This window comes from Ambystoma mexicanum, chromosome 1p (genome assembly GCF_040938575.1).
Source record: "Ambystoma mexicanum isolate Mex_15411 chromosome 1p, UKY_AmexF1_1, whole genome shotgun sequence".
In the NCBI taxonomy this organism is placed as follows: Eukaryota; Metazoa; Chordata; class Amphibia; order Caudata; family Ambystomatidae; genus Ambystoma; species Ambystoma mexicanum.
In genome coordinates, this window is record NC_090921.1 from 616,615,544 (window position 1) to 616,635,660 (window position 20,117).

The 20,117-nt window shown below is 47.2% G+C and overlaps 2 long non-coding RNA genes across 2 annotated transcripts in view; one reads left to right on the forward strand and one right to left on the reverse strand.

The window, feature by feature from the left end:
• The window catches only part of LOC138577079 (uncharacterized), a 106,427-nt gene that overhangs the window by 81,671 nt on the left and 4,639 nt on the right, over positions 1-20,117 (forward strand). The window lies entirely within an intron of this gene.
• The window catches only part of LOC138577058 (uncharacterized), a 145,435-nt gene continuing 126,819 nt past the window's right edge, over positions 1,502-20,117 (reverse strand). Inside the window, exon 4 of the long non-coding RNA XR_011303970.1 lies at positions 1,502-1,802. This is a non-coding gene — a long non-coding RNA (uncharacterized lncRNA). The remainder of the gene's footprint in view (positions 1,803-20,117) is intronic.

Sequence of the window (20,117 nt, forward strand, 5' to 3'; positions counted from 1 at the left end):
GCTAGGAATTTGGACTTTAACCGTTGGTACGGCACTGCTTTCTGAACATTCTGCAGGGCTCAACACACCAACGTTTTTATTTTATGGCAAGCTGGGAGGCTAGTATTATCCATGCTTTAAGTGGGCCAGGGTAAGCAGGCCAGAAATCTCGCTCTGAGTTGGGGCCCTGCCAGGGCTCTCCAATCTCCCCTGCAAGTCCTGGCCGCTACAGGACAAGGCTTTTTATTCTAGAGCCTGAAGCTCTCGCTTATGTTCCAGCGCTTCAGGCTTCAGAGAAAATGCCTTTAATCTATAATGGTGGCGCAGCACCTGCGAGACATCCCTTCAAGCAAGAGATGGCTGTGGGCCGGCACCACCATTATAGAAGAAAAGTGAGGTTGCCGGAAGCAGAAGCTTTTTTTTTTCTCAAGTCTGAAGCTCCCGCTCATTGCAGGAGTTTCAGGCTTTGGGAAAATGGTGACGCTTCCCTGAGGGGCAGTGCCCCATTAAGGCCTAAAAGGCGAGGTGCTGTCCCCTGCCAGGAAAGTCTTAGCAGATAAAGATCCAGGGCTCGTTAAGGGGGTGTGGCCAAACAAGCTGGCAGGTAACCCCCATGCTGCCCTACTCCACCCGCCATTAGGCCACGCCCCCCTTCGACCCCAGGCTCATTTTCCACTGCCATACTAAGTATTATGATTCTCCATGTTTAATGCCAGAGAAAATCATCTAGAACAACTCGTATAAAACCTCCCATAACTCTTTAAACAAACTACATTTCCCAAGAACACCCAGGAGAAATCGGTAGTTTAACAAAAATCACGCGACAGCCCACACCAATCACTCGGGGCATAAATGTCTCTGGCTGGAAACTACGTCCTCTCGAGGCTCAGAGACAGATAAGTAGCCTCCAATGTTGTATGCATTACTGAAATGTGAGAGTTGTTTTTCGTGAATAGTGACATTGGTGGTGCGAGAAGCGTGTCAGAGCTGGTAGCGTTATTGTTTCTGTAAGCAAGTGCTTTCTAAGAGGCAGGATCGTGGTGCTACCTGGGCACGAACGGCTTCCTCACTCAGAGAGCGAAAGCGGGAACCCCGCCAGGAAACAGCCTTGAGCGACAGCCCACACCAATCACTCGGGGCATAAATGTCTCTGGCTGGAAACTACGTCCTCTCGAGGCTCAGAGACAGATAAGTAGCCTCCAATGTTGTATGCATTACTGAAATGTGAGAGTTGTTTTTCGTGAATAGTGACATTGGTGGTGCGAGAAGCGTGTCAGAGCTGGTAGCGTTATTGTTTCTGTAAGCAAGTGCTTTCTAAGAGGCAGGATCGTGGTGCTACCTGGGCACGAACGGCTTCCTCACTCAGAGAGCGAAAGCGGGAACCCCGCCAGGAAACAGCCTTGAGTGCCCCATACCTGCCTAACCTCCGGATTTTTCTCGGAGACTCAGGAAGTTAAATTCAGATTTTCCACACATTTGTTACAGAAAGCCATAATTCTATTAAAGACACGGAGGTGAAGGATTATGCTTACTCTACAACTTTACTGTTCAGCAGCAAAGAAAACATTACCAAAGAACATGAATACAAATCTAATAAAAACTACAATAACCATGTTTTTCTTAGCATTTGTAGTTCATTTCTATTGGTCCTCAACTGACCATGTGATAGTTCCATAAACCAATAAACAAGTCCTCAATGAAACAAAACTCCTGTCCTCTTTCCCTTCCTCCTCTTTCTTTGTCCTTGCGAGGATGAGTTCTTTACTTCTTTGATATTCTCTTCCATCCTCAATTTCCTGCTTGTTTGCTATCTGACGTCGTCCCTAAAGAAACATAAATTAGAAAGGTGACTATAAACCGATACAGGGTGGGTCAATTGTAAATTCCACATCTAGTAATAACCTGTATAACCATTGATTATTAGCAACATCTTCATAGTTATTATACCTCTTGTATGATTCATTACATAAATAACAACAGAAACATGATATGTAAACATCTCATTCTTACGATTGATCGGGTGGGATAATCCTTCGCCTCCGTGTCTTTAATAGAATTATGACTTTCTGTAACGAATGTGTGGAAAATATGAATTCTATGTGAAGACCGGAGGCTCGGATTATGCTTGTTCAAAGCTTACTTACCACTAACGATGTTGCACTTTCCATGGGTTTAAAATAGAAAGTTTTAAAAGTCGATTCATTCGACCAATCCGCAGACCTCATAATGTATTCCACTCTAGCACCTATATTATATGCTTTAGTAGCCATCGCTCCTCTAGCTGAGTGGGCGCCATACCTCTCAATATCTATGCCTGCTTTTGCCATCACCCACCTAAGCCATCTGGCTATGGTAGCCGGTCTAACCGCTTTAAAAGGTTTACAAATTGCTATCAATAATTGAGTTATCCCTTGAGGCCTTACTTCCCTCGTCATATCTTCGTATGCCGCTAGGCATCTGACTGGACATAATTTTGGTTGGTTTGGAAACGATTCATATGAAATAGATCTCAATCCTGTTTTGGTCCTCTTTGAAATGAGAAAAGTCACTCCGTTAGGGGATATACTTTTCCTATTAACTTCCAGAGCTCTAACATCAGAAGATCTCTTACATGCTAAAAGACATAAGAGCATAGCTAACTTTCCTGAAATTGCTTTACGAGTCAAATCCTGATTATCTGGCCATGTCAAAAAAATCTCAGGACCTTATCTACATCCCATAATTGACTATATTTTTCGCTAGGAGGTTTAATCATCTTTACTCCTCTTAGTAGTCTACAAATTAATGGGTGTTCCCCAATCGCTAAGCCATCAACTCTAGGATGCCCAGCCGATATCGCAGATCTGGCCGTGTTAATGGTCCTATATGCCTTACCTTGCGCTGCCATCTGCGCTAAAAAATTTGCTACATGAACTACATCCGTTCTATCGGGATGTATGTTCCTCTCCAAACACCAACTACTCCATCTAATCTATGCTGATCTATAAGCCTTATGTGTCCCTGGGGCCCAGGATTCATTAATGATGTTCTCAGCTTCGTCCGATAGTCCTGGCCAAATCCAAGATCCCCAGAAATCGCCCACGCTAAGAGATTGAGTCCTCCTGACTTCACCAAAGGGTGACTGAGGCCTCTGGGATCTCGAATGATTAATTCCCTATTGGGTTAAGCCAGTGGGTTCTGGTAAGTCAATTCCAGTAGACTGGGAAACCACACATGACCTCTCCAATCCGGTGTGACTAGGATTAGGGATGCACTCTGACGTCTCACCTGAGCAAGCGTCCTCGTTATCATGGAGAACGGAGGAAACGCGTAGTTCCTCTGATGGCCCCAGGATTGCAGAAAAGCATCCATCGCTTCTGCTTCCGGGTACGGTCTCCAGCTGAAGAACCGGGGTAATTGTCTGTTCAATCTCGATGCAAATAGGTCGATCTGGCATGGACCCCACTGAGACATTAGTTCCTGGAACACCCCTTCGTCCAGCTTCCAATCGCTGGTGTCTCTGAGGTATCTGGAGTTCCAGTCGGCCACTTCGTTCTGTTGGCCCGGCAGGTACTCTGCCCTCACTGAAACTCTCCTTTCCAGACAAAGTTCCCAGAATTCCTTTGCCAGTTCTGCAAGAATTCTGGATCTTGTCCCTCCCAGTCTGTTGATATATCTGACTGCCGAGACATTGTCCATTTTCAGCAGAACGCAACATTGAACCTTCTCCTGGGTCCAGCATTTCACTGCAAAAGACCCTGCTAGTAATTCCAGGCAGTTGATGTGGAGACTCGTCTCTTGATCCGACCACCTGCCCCCTATTGACAGGTTTCCGCAACGGGCTCCCCAGCCCCATCTGCTGGCGTCGGATTCTATGATCAGGTCCGGGGATGAACCAAATATGGCTCTCCCGTTCCATGCATCCATATGAATGAGCCACCATTTCAACTCTCCCCTCACTTCTTGGGAAATGTTCACCTTTGATTCGTATGAAGCGCCCTTCCTGAGGTGATAAATCTTCAACCTCTGGAGTGCTCTGTAATGAAGTGGCCCTGGAAAAATCGCTTGTATTGATGCCGCTAGGCGCCCTACTAATCTCGCAATGTCCCTCAGAGATATCTCTCCCTTCGCTAGTGTGTGTTTCAGCTGTTTCTTGATCTCGTTCACTTTGTGAATGGGTAGACTGAGGGTTCCCTGATTTGAGTCCACTATGAAGCCTAGGAACTCCATTGCTTGAATTGGAACTAAGCTGGATTTCTCCCAATTTATAATAAAGCCCAGGCTTTCTAATAAGTCTATTGTTAACTGTACTTGTTCTACCAATTTCTCCTTCTCTTGGCACATCAGACATATATCGTCTAGATATATTATGAGTCTTATCCCTTGAGCCCTGAGGTGTGATACAACTGGCTTCATAATCTTGGTGAAATACCATGGTGCCGATGCTAGGCCGAAGGGTAGGCATCGAAACTCCCATGTCGTTTCCCCCCAGATGAATCTCAGAAATCTGCAGTGTTCCTCTGCTATGGGGTTAGTCAGGTATGCATCTTTCAAATCTATCCTGGCTAGCCAGTCTCCTTGAATTAGAATATCCCTTAGTAGGTGTATCCCTTCCATTTTGAAGTGTCTGTACACTACGTAACCGTTTAGACCTCTTAGATTGATTATTGGTCTTGTCTTGTGTTTCCCTTTTACTAGGAACATATTGCTTATGTAACCTTCTGACTGATCTGATGCGGGGCGTGTAGCTCTTTTGCTTTCCAGACCTCTCAACTCTCTTTCCAGTAATATCTTGTCTTCCCTGTTCAATACTATCCCTCTTGGTGGCTTCTCCTGCTGAGGTGTATCTAGAAAATCTATATAGAAGCCTTGAGCGGTCTGAATCACCCAGGAATCCCCCGATATGATCAACCAATTCTTTAAAAACTGAGCAGTTCTCCCACCTACTTCTATGGTATTAAGATGTGGGATTGGTAATCTCACCTGGGTTGTTTTGCTGACGTTCACCTCGCCAGTTTCTTCCTCTTCCTCTACCTCTCGATGGGAAGAAAGGTGTTTGTTTGCGCTCCTCATAATCTCTCCATTGTGCTCTGTCTTGGTAGGATCGATTGTATTGGAACCGGCCAGCCGAACGACCCCTTCCTCTGCTGGCCCGTCCAAAAATCTGCCTTCCGAAAACTCTCTTAAGAGAAGCTTGAGCCTTATATAAAGCTGCATAGGAGTTTACAAATTTGGTGAGCTCCTTGATAAAGGAGTCCCCAAACAACTTTCCCTTCGCCGATGAGGCGGATTCTGAGGAGGCTAACTCGCTCAATTTTGGGTCGATCTTTACAAGTAAAGATCTCCTCCTTTCTGTGGTTATAGCATGATTAGCGTTCCCTAACATGCATATCGCCCTTTGGGCCCATCCGATAAGGATTGCCGGGTCTATCGGCTCCCCTTTTATCTTCGCTTCTTCTCCCATCTGGAGAATCTTTGTGAGGGGTCCCGTCATATCAAGCATCTTGTCCTGACACGAACGCCAGGATCTATCAAGGCCCTTCCTCACATCTTTAGTAAACCTGCTCATAAAGGTTATCATTTTATCATCTATTACCGGCGTGTCTGCCACCCCTTCAGGGAGGAGTGGTCTGGGGCATTCCGCCCTCATCTTGCTTCTAGCCTCTTTGGCTAAAGGCGCCCTCAGGCGTTTCTTTAAGTATGCCGAAATTCTTCTGGGGGGTTCCCATTCTGATGATCTGGGATGGATCAGTGCTTCCGGATCAAAATCCCCCTCATCGGCAACATCCTCCTCCTTCTTCCTTTTCTTTAACGCTTCATGGCTCTCATCCCCTGATAAGGATATTGATAACACTTCCTCTTCCTCTGGGTATTCCTCCTCCCAATCATTCTCACCCTCATCTGAGGAATCGGAGGATGACTCTCGTGCCCTGCTAGGCACCGTCTTACCCTTTCTCTTTCTTTTACCACCTTTCTTCTTCGGTGGGGAGCCCGGGGGGTGTGGGCTTCTTCCGCCCTACGGGCTGATTTACTGCCCCCTTTTGATTTCATGCGTGCCTTAAGGCACTTGACCTCCTCCATGCCCTGAGAGAATTGGAGCCAGTCCTCCATCAGCGCTATCTGCTGAGGATTATGTCCCAGTGAAGCCCCCAGAGCTGTCTGGTATACATCAGTCATATCCGATTGGTTCCTCTTTTGGCTGACCCCAGCCATCCCCTCATCACTGGAGGAACTCATGATTCTCAGGCCCTGGGGAGTGGTATATTTGTTATGAATAATATATATATAATATGTATATATATACACCAGGGTCCTCTCAGTATAGAGGGTCAGATTGTGTATTAAATTGCCAGATTATATAACTTCCCTGGTTCTGTTTATATCTTAAATATAAGATAATATTAAATTCACAGGTTTTACCTGGGTCTGTGCCCGTATCAGGTGCGGTATCAAGAGCTTGCCTGCAGGGGCGCTGTTGAGCCTGTAAAACAGGACGCTACGCTCGTGCGATGCGTGCTGTTGATAGCTCGTATCGAGAAAAAATAATCGTTTTTTCTTTCTGAGGCTTTTCACCCGTGACTCTCACAAACGCAATATTCTGAAGTATAGAAACGAAGGAGAGAGCGCCGGAACTACGCGGTCCCGTCGCGCTCTCCCTTCCGTTCTGTAGTGCCCTCTTTGACGGATCGGAGGAGCTGCGGCCGCCGGTGCACCAGCCCCGTCGCGGCCGCAACTCCCTAGAGCCGCCTGCACGTTGCGGAATGTTCCGCCTTCGACACCGTAACACGCTATTCACACTTTAAGTGAAAGTAATATCAATCCGTGCACACCAACACTCACACCATTATATTGAGGAAAAAAGTACTTAAATCGCTGCCGAGCAGCAAAGAAAGAGGAGGAAGGGAAAGAGGACAGGAGTTTTGTTTCATTGAGGACTTGTTTATTGGTTTATGGAACTATCACTTGGTCAGTTGAGGACCAATAGAAATGAACTACAAATGCTCAGAAAAACATGGTTATTGTAGTTTTTATTAGATTTGCATTCATGTTCTTTGGTAATGTTTTCTTTGCTGCTGAACAGTAAAGTTGTAGAGTAAGCATAATCCGAGCCTCCGGTCTTGACATAGAATCATTTCTCCGGGTCTCTGGGAAAGTTCCTGGAATCTCAGGAATGTTGGTGTTCTTTTTACGAAGTGATAGAAGTAGAACGTGTGAAGAAATTGGCATGCTTTATTGTGATATAAGAGGGCATTCCACTCACAGGGGGGCGGGGCATGTGGGTGTATCCGTGTGCAAATGGGCGGAGTCGTGTGTGGCTGTGGGCGGGGCATTTCCAAATGTAGGCAGGTATGGAGTGCCCACGTCCACATTCAAGCAAGCAGATGGCATTAAGGCCAGTGTTGGGCTCAAAGATATGTAGTAAGTGATTGCTAGACTTGGGAGTGCCGAGTTCTCGGGAGACGCTCTGTGCGGGAAGCACGGAGAGAGAGAGCACCAGACACTCACTCCAGTGCGGGCACCGAGGAGAGAAGAATCTCCCATCGCTCCTCCACCAGCAGGGGAGAAGAACCCCTGGCACAAAGAGACTTCCTTTTAACTTAGGGACATTAAGGACTAGACAGCAGTGAACTAACTGCTGGGTGTAAATAGTTGATGTAAAGCTTGTGAATAAAAAGAAGCAGTTACCCAAGTAAGTGTGCCTCATTATTGCACAACATAAATGGTGACTAAGAGGTAGTAAAGAACCCACAAATGACACGGTGCAAGGCACGACACCGCCCCCACCGTTCCTACTATCTCCAGGTAGGCCTATGATACCATGGCCTCAGTGGGAGCCCCTGTTTGCCACGTGCGGAGATGCGGTGTGTGGTGTGGACTTCACAGCTGCGAGGAAAAGAGCGATGATTCTCAACGCATTGGTGGTAGAAGCCCAGAGGGTGTTAACCAGTTTAACGCCTCAGATAATTATGGGTGACCATGACAATGTGTACAAGGAACTGGTGAGGAAAATCGCCAAGAGATTTTCCAACAAAGAGAACACAGTTCTACACAGGATCAGTAGCCTGCTGAACCAGTAGATGATTGTCACAAAAATGCATGAATTGGTGCGCTATGCAATTTCGGAAACATTGCAGAGGACATGGTCTGCGACATGCTCACTGTACACATGAACAGCACGACATTTTAGGACAAGTTCATCCTGGAAAAAGAACTGTAACTGGACAAGGCCATCGAGATATCAAGAGCAGTAGAAAAGACTATAGGGAGACGCATGGAGTTTCCCAGAAGTTCAATGGCAATGTAAAGGCAAGCAGTGATGTTCAGAGGTAGAAAAAACAAAACACCATCCGAGTTCAGAGAGGTGAAGTTGGGAAAAAGGGAACCACTTAACTGTCATAGATGCGCCAGCACACAGCACTTGGCAAATAATAGAGAATGCTCACCAAGAAACAAAGAATGTTCCAACTGCAAAAGGTTTGGCCACATTGCAGTTGAATGCAAATGGCGCGGCAAGAAAGTGGCATCCGTCGAGGTAAAAGAGGAAGCGGGCAGAAACAGTTTTTCTGAAGAGGAAGGAAGACTGACCATAATAATGCTTAATAGCACAGAGAGCCAGGCGAGAAAAGCCACATTGCATCATCAAGGTGTACGTTAAGGAGACAAGAGTGATATCCGACTCAGGGTCGGATTTGACAATATTACCCATACACACATACAAGGAGATGGTGGGGAGAGACAATGTGAAGTATTAAACACAAAACATAAGCCCACAGTATTCGGAGGTGCCTCAGTTGGTTTGGTGGGGTACATCAACAGCGTCATTGAATTCAAGGGGAGAGAAACCAGGACCAGAGTATTTTTTGTCAAAGAAGGCCCAGAAGTCCTAGGGTCGGACAACCAAGCAACACTCAAAATCAAGCTAGACCACAGCATGGAGGATCAAGTGATGGTGGTAAATGCAGGAGGAGCCCCAATGTCAAAAGAATAATTCCCCAAGTTGTTCTCCGATGGGCATGGCAGAATCAAGAAGTTAGTACACAAGATAATGGTCAGGTCCAATGCAATTCCAGTAAAGCACAAAGTTCGTCCCATGCCAGCGACGGCAAGGAACGTGTTGGAGCTGCAGTTGTAGAAGATGGTGAGTGAGGGCACCATGGAAGAAGTGGTGTCCTCTGAGTGGTTGAGCCCAGTAGTGTAGATCAAGAAACAGAACTCAAATGATCTGAGGGTATGCATAGATCTTCACAGTCTAAATTTGGAGGTCATCACAGACAGCTACCCCTCCCCAGCATAAACAAACTGATCCTGATGATGAAGGAGGCCAAAGTGTTTTCCAAACTGGACATGAGGAAAGCATACCACCAAATATACTTGCACAAAGAATCAAGGCAAACAAAGGCCACTGAAACTCAAAGGCCCAAACAAAGGCCACTGAACTAAGGCTCCTGTCCGAGCCTCAGCAGGAGCAGAACCAGCTATCCCACCCAGGAGCAGGAGCTCACCACGCGCTGCAGGAGCAGTGCCTTCATTCACACCAGAATATTATCTGGATCGAAGGTAAGCCCGTGGGCTTTATGATGCTCTCAGCTAGATCAGCTGTTTAACAGCACCATCTTGTTCGGAACGTGCAGCTCCATCATTTGTTTGTTAAATATCTTATCTGCTGCACCGCCTATATGACAAAGCTTCAATTGCACCAGTATTCAAAATATTCTCTGAGTTAACCATGAGGGTTAACATAAGCAATGATGGCCACTGCCTAACACTGGCACCTCTCTTCACCATCAACCCGAGGATCTGATGCAGATTGGTTGACCTGGTCCATTTCATCCAATCCCGAAATGCCGGCAGGTGAAAGCCAGCCCCCAAACAAAGGCCATTGAAACTCAAAGGCCCAAACAAAGGCCACTGAACTAAGGCTCTTGTCTGAGCCTGTCGGAGCCGGAAGCAGCCTGGAGCAGAACTGTAGTGCTGCGCCTCACCGTCCCAACGTACCACAACTGACTATGGGCCTCATTACACGGAAGGCGGTAATGGTTAACGGCCACCGTTAATGGTAACGGTGACCGTTAACCAGTACCGCCTTACTACGAGGTCCCTTAGCGGGTTGGTGCTTTAACGCCTGCTTTTTGCAGGCGTTAAAAACCAACCCGCTAAGGGACCTCGGAGCTAATTACGGCACCGCAAAATTGCGGTGCCGTAATTAGCGCCTTCCCCATTCCCATAGAGCCCTATGGGGCAGAAATGGGAATGGGGAAGGGCAATGGCGGAAGGGGGATTTACCGCCCCACCAACCTTGGAATGGGGCGGTAAATCCCCTTTCCGCCAAGGCGGTGCCGGTATTTTACCGGCATGAGCCATGGCGCTAATAGCGCCATGGCTCACCGCCTTCCGTGTGATGAGGCCCTATATCTGGTAAGCCATTGTGAAACACTACACTGCTAACTACCCGTTTGACTATTTGAGGGCACCAGCAACCGCACCACATCTCTCCGTGCATACCCCCCTAGCGCACTATTAATAGTACACTCGCCAAAAATATTCAACCCCTAGCCCTGCACCCGCCCACTGCCCACAGCCACCAACAGTCTCTAGACTCCGGGAGCCCGCACAGATGTCGGCTCATCTCCTTCAACTGTTCACACCGCATGTAAGCCCTACTATGATCAAAGTACCAATCCTGCAATTGGCTGATTTCCGCTGACCACTTTTAACGATGCCAGCCATACTCTCGTGCATATACACCTTTGGAACACTGAAAATCCACTTTGCACCCTTTGGCAGCTGGTCACCACTCTAAATCGAGCCAAATCACCTGAGGGACTGCAGCTCCATATTTCTGTAATATGTACCCTTCTAAGGATCCCTATGTTCTATTACTATGGGCCTCATTACGACCCTGGCGGAAATCGCGGTGCAAAATGCACCATGGGGCACGGCGGAAAGCTGCCGATAGCGCCATGGGGGTTGGCGGATTCACCGCCCCATTCCGACCTTGGCGGGGCGGTGAATCCCCATTCCCCATTTTACCCTTCCCCATTCCCATTTTTGCCCCATAGGGTATAATGGGAGTGGGGAAGGCGTTAATTACGCCACCGTTAAATACGGTGGCGTAATTAACAACAAGGTCCCGTAGCGCCATGGATTTCTCCGCCCGGAAAAACCAGGCGGAAAACGCTCCATGGCGCTACGGAATCTCGTAGTAGGGCGGACGGGTCCGCCGCGATTAACGCTGGCGTAAACCCACTCCGCCAGGGTCGTAATGAGGCCCTATGTCTGTGGTTCATCGTACCTCTCATGACAGGTCCTTATATTGTCTTGCCCTGATTGCCAAATCCTTTGTGTCATTGTAACTGATGCCTAGTTCTGCAACAATCTGTACTTATTTCCCATGTATTTATTTGTACTGTATTTAACCGTGCAGGTCTCGCTATCCTGTGGGGACACCACTGTGCTTATTGCTAGTGATTTGAACATTCGATATGCATTGTAGCTTGGGGAGAGTTCTGTTTTATTCATTGCGACCGTATAAACCTCTCTAATACTGCTTGCCAACTACCGGCTCCGTGACCTACCACTAGTCTGCTGCACTTCCGAATACTTTTGTAGATTACAGCACCACCCTGCAACACTTTGGGTTGGCACTAAAGCGTGGTCGACAGATCGGCTAACTGCCTGCAGTGCACCGACATCTACTATAACAATGCATTATTATATACCCGGAATACCACCCCTCCTAAACCAACAACATCCGGGAAGAGTAACACTGCTCAGCCACTCCTCGAGATTATATGTCTCTATGGTCCCCTGGTACTTAGTCTGCTGCCGCCCTGTGACTCCTTACGACTGCTACTGGCCCGATGTACATATTTTTTTTAAATACAGCACTGCCTCGCCATACCCTGTTATTGCATCATGGCTTGGGCCCTAGATTTGTTATTTGCCGCTGCTGTGCGCCCTCACTACTGTTACACTGCATTGTTTCATACCTGGAAGCTTAACCAACAACCTCCTGTTTAAATAAGATTGCTTAAGTATTCCCTGTTACTGTATTGCCCTTCCGACCTCAGGTGTGACTGCATCGCCCTAAGGGCTTCAGGTGTATTGTCTGCCACACTACCATATGATTGTAACGTTGCTTAGGTATTTGTTGTGAACACTACACTGTTTGGAAGTTAAAGCTACATGACTGGCCACAGCCTAATGTCACTCGCCCCCCACACTTTCCCTTGTGATATGGCCTCTACGCTTCCCAGGTCAGAGGACATCCCCCCTACTCCCTTCCTACCCACCTTTTCTAACCCTCCCACATATGCTCACACTGCGTGTGCCGATGCCATAGCCAGCCCCCTTCACTATCTGGCCCACAGATTAACTGCTTAGTTCTCGCACCAAACCCCAACAATACCAAATGTGCCCGAGGCCAACTGATCTTAGAAACCTAATGCTGGGCTGGCATTCCTCACTCTACGCCGCCCCCATGCTCACGGATTCCCCCCTAAATGTGCTCCCACCTCCAACCTCTTGCTCCCTACTGCCCCCACATCCTCTACAAAAACATGCCTTGCTGGGCCCGTGCCGCTCCCTAAGAAGAACCAGGCGAGACCCCAGGCTCATCCACCCCTCGCCATCAACCACACGATCCCCTCTATCCCGACAGTACCCACCATCACTCAACTAAAATCACCCACAGGCACTCCTACCACCAAGCCAAGTTCTCTCCCTTGCCCACTGCAATGTTCCCTCATAAACGCTCCCTTCCCACGCCACCGAAATCCGTGACCTTCTCACTTACCTCGACCTTGACCTCCTGGCCATTACAGAATCATGTCTCCATGAAGCAGCTGGGCCTGCTATTTCCCTAGCTCTTTCACCAGGCTACAGCCTCCACCGGCAGGACAGACTGCAGATGAAAGGGGGTGGAGTAGCGATCATAGTCAAAGAATCACTACCCCTCAGACAAGTAAACTCCACACTGGAAGGGAATGCCGATTCCATAGCTGTTAAACTCTCCCACTCCCCCAACTGCACATTTACCATCCACACTGTCTACCGACCCCAGACTCCTATGCAGACTTTCAGGAAAACGTACTCCATCTCATAGATGAGAACCTAAAAACCATCACGAAAACCTTTTTACTGGGTGACCTTAACCTGGGCCTTAATGACCCCAAGGACAAGCAAGTCAAAGCTCTTGCCAAGGAACTTCAGGACATGGGATTCGTGCAACGGGTAACAAACCCCACGTACTCCAAAGGACGTACCCTAGACTGGGTTGCTGACCATAACTGTTCAGCCTCCAGCAGCTCCAACTCCCCCAACCCCTGGACCGACCACCACGTCATCCACTTCACCATCCCCATCTCCACAATCACGAAACCAAACACACCCACACCACCAGCACTCGCTAGGAGTGCACACAAACTAACCAAAGACAACCTCCAACCTTTCTTGGAGATTCCAGGCCTCAAGCCTCCTTTTTGTAATGACCCTCGGGTTCAAGCAGAATTATACAGCCGCACGCTCAAAAAAGCAATTGACGCCATAGCTCCGCTAGAACTAAAGAATCCAAAGTGACAAAGCACGGCAATTCTTGGTTCACATCAGAACTCCAGGAATTAGATATACGCAAAAGTAACGCACTGACCAAATGGCAATCCAATCCCCAAGACTCCTCTAAGGATGGCTTCAAAAAACTGTCTACCCAATACAAAAAGCCATCATCCAAGCCAAAGCCAATTCCTACAACACCAGAATAACCGATGCTAAATCTGAATCCAAAGAGATGTTTGCTATCTTCAGAGAACCAGCTACTCCCATCACAAGTGCCCAAAGCATTGTCAAACATGAAGCCTGGTGCTCTAGTATCCAATCAGCCATGATCAATAAAATAGACCTTGTGCAGACCAAAATTCAAGCCCACTATAAAGCCTTGCCCAAGCCGGATCTGCCCTTATCACCCACAAAAAACACCCTCTGCCAGGATAAGAACTTCTTCTCCTTCAGAGATGTCTCTGAAACTGAAGTCTTAGCCCTGCTCAAACACATAAAACCGTCCAACTGCAAGGGTGACATCTGTCCTGCCAATATCGTCAAAGAAAGTGCTGACACCCTTGCACCTTTTCTGACTGCATTCATAAATGCCTCCTTCGCAACAGGCATTGTCCCACCCTGCCTTAAAGAAGCTTGGATACGCCCTCTCTTGAAAAAACCCTCATTAGACCCCTCCTCCCCCAACAACTACCGTCCCATCACCACGGTACCATTCCTCTTAAAAATCCTTGATAAAGCGGCAAACAACCAAATCCAGCATTTCCTTGAATCCAACGGCATTTTAGGAAAGAGGTAATCAAGTTTCCGCCCGTGGACATGGAACGAAATATAAACTACTGGACCCAAAAAAACAATCAGCTGAGATAATGGACAAAGGCAAACCCGCTCTTCTCCTCCTTCTTGATTTATCTGCAGCTTTTGACCTTATGGACCATAACACCCTCTGCAGACATCTCACAAATTCAGCACAATTCACTCCTGAAGCCACTACTTGGATCACCTACTTCCTTGAAGGGAGAGCCATGAAAGTCTTCTCCGACTAGGACTGTGCAGCCCCCACCACAATCCACTGCGGTGTCCCCCAGGGTTCCTGCACCTCACCCACCTTATACAATATATTCACCAAACCTCTTTTCGACAAACTCGACGCTCTCGGAATAGCTTACACAAACTATGCTGACGATACTCAGGTCCTCCTCCCACTCTCTGGATCATATGAAAAAGATGCCAAGACATTGCACAAGATGTACTCCACCATCCAAGCTTGGATGGCAGCCAACGGGCTCTGCCTCAATGGGGATAAAACAGAAATCCTCTTAGAAGCCCCAGGGAAACTCTTAGCAAATTGAATAAACAATACAGCGCCTTCACGATAGATAACACAATAATTACTGTCTCACCGTCAGTAAAGACTATGGGGGTTTACCTAGACTCCACTCTCTCCATGACACGCCAGATAAGTGATATTGCCTCCTTGGCCTCATTCACAACCAAATTGATTAATGCAGTCAAACCATACCTGTCCAAGCAGAACTGCCTCTCAATAGCCAGAGCTACTATTGGGGCAAAACTTTACTACTGCAACATTATTTATGCTAGCACCTCTGCCAAAAATTTGAATAGACTTCAAATTATTCAAAACAATGCTCCCTGAGCCGCACTGAATATTCCCAAGAGAGAACATATGTTCCAGGCCAGGCGTGCTGCCTACTGGCTCGCTGTCAAATATTGTATAATTTTCAAGACACTAGCTATAACCAACAAATCTCTCATGCTCACAGCCCCTTCTTATCTCTATGAAAAAGTTGTCAGAGCCAGCTCTTCCAGACCCAAGAGATTGCAGTACTCCAACTAGCTGTACATCCCGACCGTCAAAAGGGCCAACGCAGGCAGGGCCAGCTTCTCTTTCACCCAAAACAATGGAATGCCCTCCCAAACACCCTCAGGAATGAGACCTCTCACATGGCCTTTGGCAAGCACTCAAAACCATGCTCTTTAACTAGCTCTGCCCTCTCTAGACCTTAAGGGCCCTTAGGTATTTGATCTATTTGTTGTTGAGTTCTATCTTCAGGTTCCCCTGTAACCTCTGAATCAGAGAGTCCCCTGTCCATCATGGTACACTGCATGTTTTTATTGTACCAGCCTGGTATTTGGTTCACTGTAACCGCGAACCACAGACACGTTAGGCCTCATTACAAGTCAGGCGGTGGACCATGGTGCTATTAGCACCATGGTCCATGCCGGATTCCGCCATGGTGGATGGCGGAATTACAGCCCCATTCCAAGGTGAGTGGGGTGGTAATTCCCCATTCACCATTTGCCCTTCCCCATTCCCATTTTTACCCCATAGGGCATAATGGGGATGGGGAAGGCGCCAATTACGGCACCTTAAATTACGGTGCCGTAATTAGCACCAAGGTCGCTTAGCGCCTTGGACTTTAACACCTGCAAAAAGCAGGCGTTAAAGTGTGAATCAGGCGTTAAGGGTTAACGGCGCCGACTGTGCCGTTAAACCCTTAACGCCTGACTTGTAATGAGGGCCGTTGTCTTATGTTTTCTCCCTCTGCTTCAGGTAACTAAGTAAGCCTTGCTTGTAACATCGACACGATGCCTGAGGGCCGCTTTGTGCGCTTTATAAATGTAAAAAATAAATAAGGCCGCTAATGGCGTTTATCACCCCGTTCGGCACGTATCAGTTTACGAGGATGTCAATTGGGTTGTCATCTGCAGCCTCTGCATTTCACGGATGATGTTACACAACGTGGGCAATGTCTCTTACTTCCATGATGACATTCTTATATAAGCTGAAGATGACCAGACACAGATTGCAGTGATCCTGCAAGAACAAGAACAAGATTATTCTGTCTTACCTGAGAAAACACCATCCAGCACTCAGCATCTCAACTGGGCCGCAATCTGTGGAAACACAGAGAAGAAGAAACATCACTCACCTGTGAGTACTAGCTTAAGGACTTCCGGTGAACCGCTACCACAGCTGCTGTTCGAACATTGCGACCTGCAATAACAAGAAAGGAAAAAACAATATTAGAACGCACGCTTCCAAAACATCGAATTCCATCAGATTTACCTGAATTCCATCGCGCTACGCCACGCTTCCATCCGGAGCACCACAACAACATCTGCAAAGGAAAAGAGACATATTCAGGTTTGCTTTCAATATTAAACAACCGCACAGCGCTGTACTTACCTTAACGGATTCCGGGGGCCTGTTTTTCATCACGCTATCATCCACTCGCAGCACCACAGCGGCCAGTGAGGAGAAGAAGAAGAAAACATGGGTTAGCTTTAAAAGACTATAAAGGCGCTGCGCTTCGCGCTTTCTCTTACCTAGAAACGTGCCTCTCCATCCGGCACGCCAGCATCAAGAACTTCGCACCTGAAAAGAAAGGGATAAAGACATTAACAAATTCTCACCATAAACAGAACAAAGACTTACAATTAACAAACCTACTTGCCTACCAGCAGATTTGGGTTCACAGCAGGCCTGGGCCCAAGTAAGGCGTACTGCACCAGTGAAGCAACTCGGGCAGCTCGCCAACAAACGTCAAGTGCCCCTGCACAAGAAACGCAGGACAGATAGCTCACCCTACAAATAACTAAGATTCATTATTCAGCACTGGGCAAATATGCATCCAGGGTTCCAGATCTCAGAGCCTTCCAGATACCCCCGGGACATATCAGGTGAGCGTAACAGAAATCTGCCTTAGACTCACATATTGTGCTCCACATCGAGACTGAGCTGGATCCAGTGCAGCTCGACCAAAGCCACGAAGGAGGTAGCATGACACCAGACAGGGGAGACAAGGAGACTTGGCCCCGGAGAGAGCGGAGAAGACCAGCGAAGTATGACTGTGTAATTGAGTAATTCCAATTCGTTTATCAAAGGGAGGTATGTAGAGGCTGCTTCGTGACTTGGGAGTGCCAAGTTCTTGCGAGATGCTCTGTGTGGGAAGCACAGAGAGAGAGAGCAACAGCGACTCTCTCCAGCGCAGGGTACCGAGGAAAGAAGAATCTCCTGATGCTTCTCTACCATCAGGGGAGAAGAATCCCTGGCACAAAGAGACTTAATTTGACCTTAGGGACATTAAGGACTAGATAGCAGTAAACTAACTGCTGGTTGTAAATAGTTGCTGTAAAGACTGTGAATAAAAAGAAGCAGTTACCCAAGCAAGAGTGCCTCATTATTGCACAACAACCGTCCTGGTGAAATATGAAAAGGACCTGAAGCAAGGTCTCGACAGACAGGGATAGACTGGGAACCAAAAGAAGCGCAGGGAATAATTTAATATAGCGCTTAAGCCAAAGTGCTTCACATAGAAGATGTTTATGTACAATATCTCACAACTGAAGGTAGTACTCATTTATCGACCTTAGAAGGGTGAAAGGCTGAGTTGGGCTTGCCAGGATTCAAACTTGTGGCCTGAAGATCACAAACAGCTCACAGTAGCAAGCGCTTAACCCGCTGAGCTATCTTACCAGCATACGATGGAGGGAATTCCATAGACCTGAGCATTTTGATGGGCTGGACCCAAAGAGCAATTGATATGGTCAGGAGCGTACTAATCAAAATTGATTCTAAATTGGCAGAGCACGCCACTTCTGAGTCAGGAGAAAAAACCTAAGGCCTCTTGTTCAGAAACACTGTTGTCAAGGAAATTAACAGGTTCGTGGGCACATGTAGAGCACTCGACTAAGTGCAGATGTCTTTGAAAAAGTTATTAGCTCAAAGGTTTTCGACGGGGTTTGTCGGGAATGGGGATGGTCATTTTTCCCAACAAAGGTTCCACGGAGGACGTGGAGGAATCGGCAGAGGTGCAGACTGGAACACACGCCATTTCTTCCTCTCCTGCGGAAGAGGAACAGGATGGAGGGTACAGAATCAACAACCAGCTCCTACAAGTTAGCAAGGGGACAGTACAGCCATCATATTAGTGCTTGATGTAGAGAGGTGGTGCAAGCTCACTGGAGATGCAGGCAAGGTTTCCAATTAGAGTTTCTTACAGAGCCGTATCCGATTCTTCCTCCTCCTATAATCACGTTTGTGGCACAAGAAACTCAATTAATGGATGAGGAGGTGAGAGAACTGGTCAAGAAGAACGTCATAGTGGCAGTCGCCCATCAGTGGGACAGCTTCCACAGCAATGTCTTCCTGGTGCAAAGGAGAGACAAAGTAAGGTCAGTGATAAACCTAAGAGGCCTCACTGTACACCTATTGTGCAGGCATTTTAAATCAAGGGCATTCACCTCCTGAAGGATTTGCTGCAGCCCGGGGACTGGCTAATCTCAGCTGGATCTAAAGGACGCATATCTAGCTGTTTCGATCTTCCCTGTGAACAGGCGCTTCATGTGATTTATATGAGCAGGACAGACTTCAGAGTTTTCAAGTATGCCCTTCAGATTGCGTCCGCTCCCTGGTGCTTCACGAAGGTTCTCAAGCTGGTGGTGACCAAGCTTCACGAGCAAGGCATAAGGATGATCCTCTACCTAGACAGCATGATTCTAATTTCACAAGACAGGGAGCTTTTGTTTGTTTGTTTGTTTATTCATTTCTAATGCGCACCAGACCCGGAGGTATCAGGGCACAGCAGTTAAAGAAAATGCAAGGATTAGGTTACAGAGTTACAAGTTATGAGCTGAAATAAAACATATATGCAGGTTATGAGCAGGGGTATTACATATATACATCAGGAATAAAAACATATATATAGGTTAAAAGCAACAATAATACATATATACATCAGGCCTAAGTTAAGAAGTACTTTGAGGGAATATACAGATACAGTACAGAGGTGTATGTAGCCGAGCGGTCCAGCCTACGGTCAGTGGATTTGAGCAAGTTAATGTAGTTGCGTCTAAAGTTCAGGTATGGTTGATCTTCTCTAATAGGGTGTGGCCGAGAATTCCAAAGTTGGGCTGCTTTCACGGGAAAGCTGCTGCCTCCTACTTCAGCCATCTTGAATCTGGGGATAGTGAGGCAGTTGGCGTTACTAAGTCTCATAGGTCTGGTGGATGTTCTCCCGAGGAGTCTATCCATGAGGTAGCTCGGGGCAGCATTGTTTGGCACTTTATGGGTGAGGGATGCTGTTTTTAGTAGGATTTGATTGTGAGTTGAAAGCCAGTTATGTTGGCTCCTAGTCGCTGAGATATGTGATCTTCTGGTCACACCAAGTGTAGCTCTTAAGGCATCGATTTGGAGGATTTGTATCCCCTGAATGATTGATTTATTGGTGCCGATGTAAAGGGCATTGCAATAACCTAGCCTGGAGAGTATTAGGGCTCTGGCAAGGATCATGCAGTTGTCACTCGACAGAAAGGGTTTGCCGGTCCTAATGAGCTTACAGGTGTAGGTGGTGGCCGAGGCCATTGATTTCACTTGTTTGCCGAAGGAAAGGGTGGAGTCGAGGTAGAAGCCAAGGGTCTTTACCTCCTTTACCACCTTGATGAGGTTCCCATCAATTTCTTTGTATTTTTTATTTTTATTTGTGGACAATTTAATTTAATAGAAATCTTCTCTGGCATTCGTACATTCATAATTCACTCATACCATCAGGTGGATGGGAGAGGAAGAGGACTCCCCAGTCTCC